The sequence below is a fragment of the Solanum stenotomum genome, chromosome 12, assembly GCF_019186545.1.
Source record: "Solanum stenotomum isolate F172 chromosome 12, ASM1918654v1, whole genome shotgun sequence".
Classification (NCBI taxonomy): domain Eukaryota; kingdom Viridiplantae; phylum Streptophyta; class Magnoliopsida; order Solanales; family Solanaceae; genus Solanum; species Solanum stenotomum.
Window position 1 is genome coordinate 48,674,242 of NC_064293.1, and position 6,709 is coordinate 48,680,950.

At 34.1% G+C, this 6,709-nt stretch overlaps 1 pseudogene; it reads left to right on the top strand.

The window, feature by feature from the left end:
* Positions 1 to 4,178: 4,178 nt before the first annotated feature.
* Positions 4,179 to 4,950, top strand: LOC125847495 (paired amphipathic helix protein Sin3-like 3; annotated as a pseudogene).
* Positions 4,951 to 6,709: the final 1,759 nt, after the last annotated feature.

The following is a 6,709-nucleotide window of genomic DNA, read 5'->3' on the forward strand; positions in this document are numbered from 1 at the left end:
GGACTCATCTGGACAGCAATGGCTCTACCAAAGCATAGGTTTATGGTGTGGTTGCCTGTCCAAGGAAGGTTACTCACTCAGGAGAGAAAGTTGAAACTTTGCATTCAAGTTGATAACACTGATTGCTGTCTATGTGATGAGAAAACAATGGAGACCAATGTACATCTACTTGAGAAATAGAAGTGCAAATGGACCTCCAATATATGGCTAGAGATGATTCTATGGACCGGTGTCTTTGGAGAGCATCAGGAGGAAACACTGGAAGAAAATGAAGAAGGAAATTATGGCAGCTATAGGTGGAGCTATCCTCTATCACACTTGGCGAGCCAGGACTTGAAAGATATTCAAAGGAAAGCAAATAAGTACAGATGAGGTAGTTCGACAGATAAAGAGAGAGATTACAGAGAGGGTAAAATTATTATACAGTTCAAAAAAAGCACAGAATTGTAGGCAGTTTATTCAACATTTAATATGTAATTAGTTTTATAGTTTTGTCGGAGGCCTAACTTCTGTTATCAGAGAATAGGTGCTCTTTAGGTTGTAATTGTTTTTGATGGTTATGGTAATCTTTTACATTTGTTACCAAAAAAAAAAACTATAGTTTCGATAATTGCGCTTCACAACAATAATTTTATTTGCTATGAAGGCTGCAATTTGTATATTTCACTTGTCCGTTTGTATATTTTACTTGTGAATATACAAACAAAGTATGTATATATAAAATTCCCTAAATTGATTCAAGCCAACATATATTAAAAAAAAGACTAAAATACCCCGTGTTTGACCTAATTGTCAACAACCCGGCAGGACTACGAAGAAGGAAAGGGGCTTACGATTCTTCAGTAATATTATATACAGAGAGAGTCACCTTACTAGGTATTATAATAATAGACGCATTATTTTTTTCTCCAACAGAGAGTAGAAAGGTATAAATAGAGATTTAGTAATGTTTGATTGTATTCTAAATATTTTTTTAATGATCAAACGGATCCTTAATGATTTTTTCTATGGATTAATTCTTAATATTGTTGTATATTACACTATTTTTGCAGCATGGCGCGATTGAAAGTCCAGGTATCTGCATCGGCATCTGCGAACGAGAAATTAAAGCGGCCAATTGGAGAATTGTAAGTTCTATTCACTCAAGTTGCCCATATTTTCAGTTGTAAATTGCCTTGATACAATAATCATTTAAAATATATCATCTCCCTTTATTATTCGAATTAGTGAAAAACCTTAAGAATGTTCCGATTAAGACTCATGTGTATAATTAAATTTACTTTATGTACTTAACTGCATAGTTATTTGCATAAATTTTTTTCAAAAATTTGAATACAAAGTGTTTGATCATGCGCTTAGATACTCAACTTAAACAAACGCCACAAATGCCTATCAAGATTTCGTCACGTATGAAGATACCACGTCTTTATTAAATTTTGAGCTATTATCCTTCCGCAATCGGTATCCTTGTTGCGTTCGCAATCCCCATGCTGGTTGCCTTATTAGGAGGAAGAGTTTTGTTGGGGGTTGTGTTTCAAGTTTTGAAATCAATTGAAGGCGATTCCATCTTTCCATACCTCTAAAGTTGGGACTCCGATTATTTTCCCATTTAATGATATGAGTTAGGATAATGTATCAATCTCATAATTTCACCGATTATTTTCTCATTTAATGATATGAGTTAGGATAATGTATCAATCTCATAATTTCATCGTGATGCCCATGTCGGTTGCCTTCCGTGACCGCGATCACAAGAGCCCTTCCGCGATCGCGGTGCCTAGCTCAATGTCTCTTGCGATCGCGATGTCTGTTGTCTAGCTCAGTGTCCCTCTGTGATTGCGGAGCCCTCAGCCGTGATCGCTAGGAAGAGTTTTGTCTGGTCTTGCTAGTGTGTTTCAACTTGTCGTTTTGTCTGGTCTTGCTAGTGTGTTTCAAGTTGTGAAATCAATTGAGGGCAATTATTGAAAATCTTAAAAATCCGTAGGTTCCCAATTTTAAAGCAATTTTTGCCAAGATGACGGATCCTACCGTAGGTGCCTCTACATGAGCTTCGGGTAACCAAATATGAACTGATCCCATCTTCCCATCCTAAATAGTCTATGGCTTTTAGATAAAGATAAGATAACTCGATTAATTTCCTATTTAATGATATAAGCTAGGGACAATGTATCTATTCAAGCAACCTCATAATTTCACCCACTTCCTTGCGGCGATCGTGATGCCCATGTTGGTTGCCTTCCGCGATTGCGGGTCTAACTTAGCGTCACATCGCAATCGCAGGCCCATCAACCGCAATCGCGATGAAGAGTTTTGTCTGGTCTTGCTAGTGTGTTTCAATTTGTGAAATCAATTGAAGGTGATCCCATCTTCCCATTCTTTTGGTTTGATCCCAACCTCTAAAGTTGGAACTTTGTGAAAATAGTTTATGAGTTTGAGGTAGAGATAAGATAGTCCAATTAATTTTCCATCTAGTGATATGATCTATAGATAATATATCTACTCAAGCAATCTCGTAATTTCACCCACTTTTTTGATGGTCTGCATCCTTGATTCATAAGTCTACTTATGAGTTATGGCTATGGCTATGATGCATTGGTTTTTCTCTCTCGAATGTATTAGGTATGGTCAATCACAATTTTCTGAAGGTGGTTCGGGCAAAAGAGGAGGTGACCGCAGTAGCGTTGGTGGCAATGCTAGTAACCCAAATGTGACAACTAATGATGCATTGACTTATTTGAAGGAAATAATTAAGGACATGTTTCCGGACCAAAGTGAGAAGTTTAATGTGTTCCTTGAGGTTATGAATGACTTTAAGGCTCAAAGGTTTGCTACTACAATTTGCCTAGTTCATGATCCTCATTTATTTCTATTATGCTTTGGTGATTGATTACGTGGGACTTAAGTCTTCGAATATTCCTCACAGAATTGATATTGTTGGTGTCATAGCACGAGTGAAAGAATTGTTTAAAGGGTATCCTAGTTTGCTCCTTGGACTCAATTCTTTCTTTCCCAAGGGCTATGAAATAATACTCGATGACGAAGTTGAGGCTCCCCCGAAGGAAACAACTGTCTTTGGTTAAGTTCTTGGTGTATGGATTTGTTTTGAGCAAAGTGTTGTTGAGTTTGGTTAGTATGGTTTTTAATATGATTTCCTTGATCTTGTCAGATAGGTATGGTAAAGGGTTCACTTTCTGTGAAAAGGTTAAGAAAAGACTACACAGCCCAACTGATTATCAAACATTCTTAAAATGTCTCCGTTTTTACAGCAGAGATATAGTTTCAAGGCAGCAGTTACAAAGTTTGGTACGTGTATCATGCATCTAATCTATCTTTTTTGCTCGTTTATAATTTCTGCTGTGTATAGTTTGGTTGATGTTCATGCTAAGCATAAGGTTGCAAGTTGTACACTAAACAACAACAACCCAATCGTGAGGAAAAAAATCCTTGTGATCGCACTTTCTATATAGTATTTTTCTTCATTTATGTTATTTCTTTTTCGATCTGTTTGATTTGTTTTTTCCTTGAGTTGAGAGTCTCTTGAAAACAAACTCTCTACCTCCCAGTAAAGGTAAGATCTGTGTACACTCTATCCTCTCCATATCTCACTTATCGGATAACACTAGCACTCTGTTTGGATCATTGTTATCCATTGTTTCATAATGTATTGTATTGTACTCTATTGTATGGTAGATACAATGTTTGGCTAGACTGTATTGTTTGTTGTTGTTTAATAACATTTTTATTCTGTGGTTTGATTGTATCATATTGTATTGTAATTTATAAATTTACTAAAATATCCTTAATTATTCTAGGGTAGGAGGTTTGACTAGAATTAAATAATATAAGGTAAAGGGTAAAATAGTACTATGAATTATTATGTAAAGATATAATTGGAAAAAAAAATTAAGTAACAATGGAAACACACCAAATTGGTTGTTCCATAAAATGGGAGTTCTCATTATTACGTAACAACGGAATTTAACAATACATTTTAAGTAACAATCAAAACAAACATTGTAGGTATAGTAACGATACAATACAATACAATGGGTAACAATGATCCAAACAGGGTGTAGGTATTATGTTGTTGTTCTCTATTTTGACCGACAAAAGGAAGGAACAAGGGTACTGAATCCTGTTTTAACAGGATTTAATTTTGTGGTACTAATGTCTTTGAAATGATGTACAAGTTGGTCTGGTTGTTGTTATTTAAGCATAATAATAGGTTTGAAAGCATGCTACTCATTTCAGGTTTCTAGTATACTCGGAAATCATCTCGATCTTATGGAGGGTTTTAATGAATTTATAGAGTGTTACAAACGAGATGGTAAATCTTGAAATTTCATGACGGTAAACTTGTTATGTCACATATATATGTGATTCCATTTTGACTGGCCTGGTTACTACTTTTGCAGTTGGAATTTTTGTAGGTGAAGTGACTAAGTGGGATGAAGGGCATACTAAGTCCACAGAGAAATACAAAGAGCAGAAGTGTAAAATTGAGGCTCCTCCACAGGGAAGTAATTTTGAAGAAGCTATCAGTTTTGTGAAGAAAGTAAAGGTTATTCTCTTGCTTCTTAGTTTATCAACATATCTATCGGATTCTCATACTTTACAGATATATGTACTACTATAATTGTATATGAGTCTTTGCGGTTATCACTTTGTGCAGGTTCGTTTCCAAAGTGATAACCGTGTGTATGGATCCTTCTTAGCCATTTTGAAGATGTACAAGGAACACAAGAACATTGATAAAGTCTATCATGAGGTGATAAACCATTTTTAAGTTGGATACACAAATATATATTGATTTGTGACTCTTCTTTTGTTCTTTTTCTGTATAGGTCGCCATACTTTTTAAGGATCATCCAGATTTGCTTGATGACTTCACAAAATTCTTACCAGATTCTTCACCTAATGTGGTGCTTAAACGTTATATGGATGAGCTAACCATCCGCTTTAGTTTCTTATAATAATATTATTGGTTGCTTGGAATTATTTTTCCTATTTCTAATGACTAGAGATTCAGTTTTATTTCTATAAAACACTGGTGATCATTTTGTTCTTGATTGTAGTAGAAGCAGGGGAAAACCAATTATCCCACCATAAGCTAGAAGTGCCTACTACGAAATATTAGACAACACTTCAATATCTATTAACCTTCTATTCTAATCTCAATCTACATACCCTCATATCTAGATCATGTCATCGATAAGTTGCAAGTGTGTCGTGTCTTCCTTGTCTAATCACTCCTCCCCATTGTTATTTCGGGATATCTCTATCTTTCCTCAAATCCACCATAATCAACCTCTCATACCTCAAAATTGAGACGTTTGTGCATCTTCTCTCCGAGTAATCGAAATTAACGGGAGATTTTTTTTTTTAGGGATTAAAAGAGTCGGGAAGGAAAGAAGAAGGAGCAAATTATTATTTTTTTAAATGCAAAAAGATAAAAGAATATTATTGCTTCAATATAGCACTTATGTCATACTTTTTCAGTCAAATTTACAGCTAGCGTTGATACTGGATTTAATAGAATAACATACTTTAAATTGTTTAATTGAAAACTTATTTGATTGTTGTATTCAATTATTCATCATTTATTTTCATTTAGCCCAGAATTTTTATTTGATATTAAACTTTGATCATATTTAAGGTATATTAATATTTTCTTCTACATTTTTATGGTTTTGGGTGATAAATTAGTAGAAATATACAATTGTTTGTCATGGTGATAAAATTCATCAAATGTTCTCACACATACTGGTGATAAAATTAGCTCATGAGATATAACTTGTCTACTCTGTCAAATTTTGGGTTAATTTATCCATTTATTAGCCCAATCAATTTTAATCCAACCCATAAATATGTAGTCCAAAAATGATTCAGGAAAAATATTGTCAAACTATTTTCAAAAGTACTTCTTTTCTTATTTGATATGTTATATATAATTATATAAGGAAAAAATAATTTTATTAAGTCTCAGAAATTTATAAAAATAAATAAATAATGCAACTAAAATTTAGTAATAATTGGACGAATTGGGTTATGACCCGCATTTTACTCAATTAATTTTAATTCAAATAGCTTTTGAGTATGTTAATAATCCATCTATTTATTAACTTTAATTCATTTTGATTCGCCTCAATTTAACACAACTCACCCATTTTGCACATCTACTCATCCGAATAATGTTGAGGAGAGTTAGACTTCAAATCACATAAAATTTGATGAAAAAAATATATGACCACGGGTGTGTTTGGTATGAAGGAAAATATTTTCTGGAAAATGTTTTCCAATTTTCTCATGTTTGGTTGGGTTAAATGTTTTCCAAATCAACTCATTTTCCTCAAATTTAAGGAAAATGACTTCCTTTCAAAACTTAAGGAAAACATTTTCCAAAAAATTTAAGTTTGTTTTTAAAAAATATTTTTTTCATTTTTTCACCCTTACCCTCGACCCCCCTACCCAGCCCCCACCCAGCTTCTACTAGCCCCCCCACTCCCCAAAAAAAAATTTAAGTTTGTTTTTAAAAAATATTTTCGACTTCAAAATTTCATTTTTTCACCCCTACCCTCGACCCCCCCACCCACGCCCTACCAGCCCCACTCACCCCCTACCAACCCCCCCACCCCCCAAAAAAAATTTTAACTTTGTTTTTAAAAAATATTTTTAACTTCAAAATTTCAATTTTTCTCCCCTACCCTCG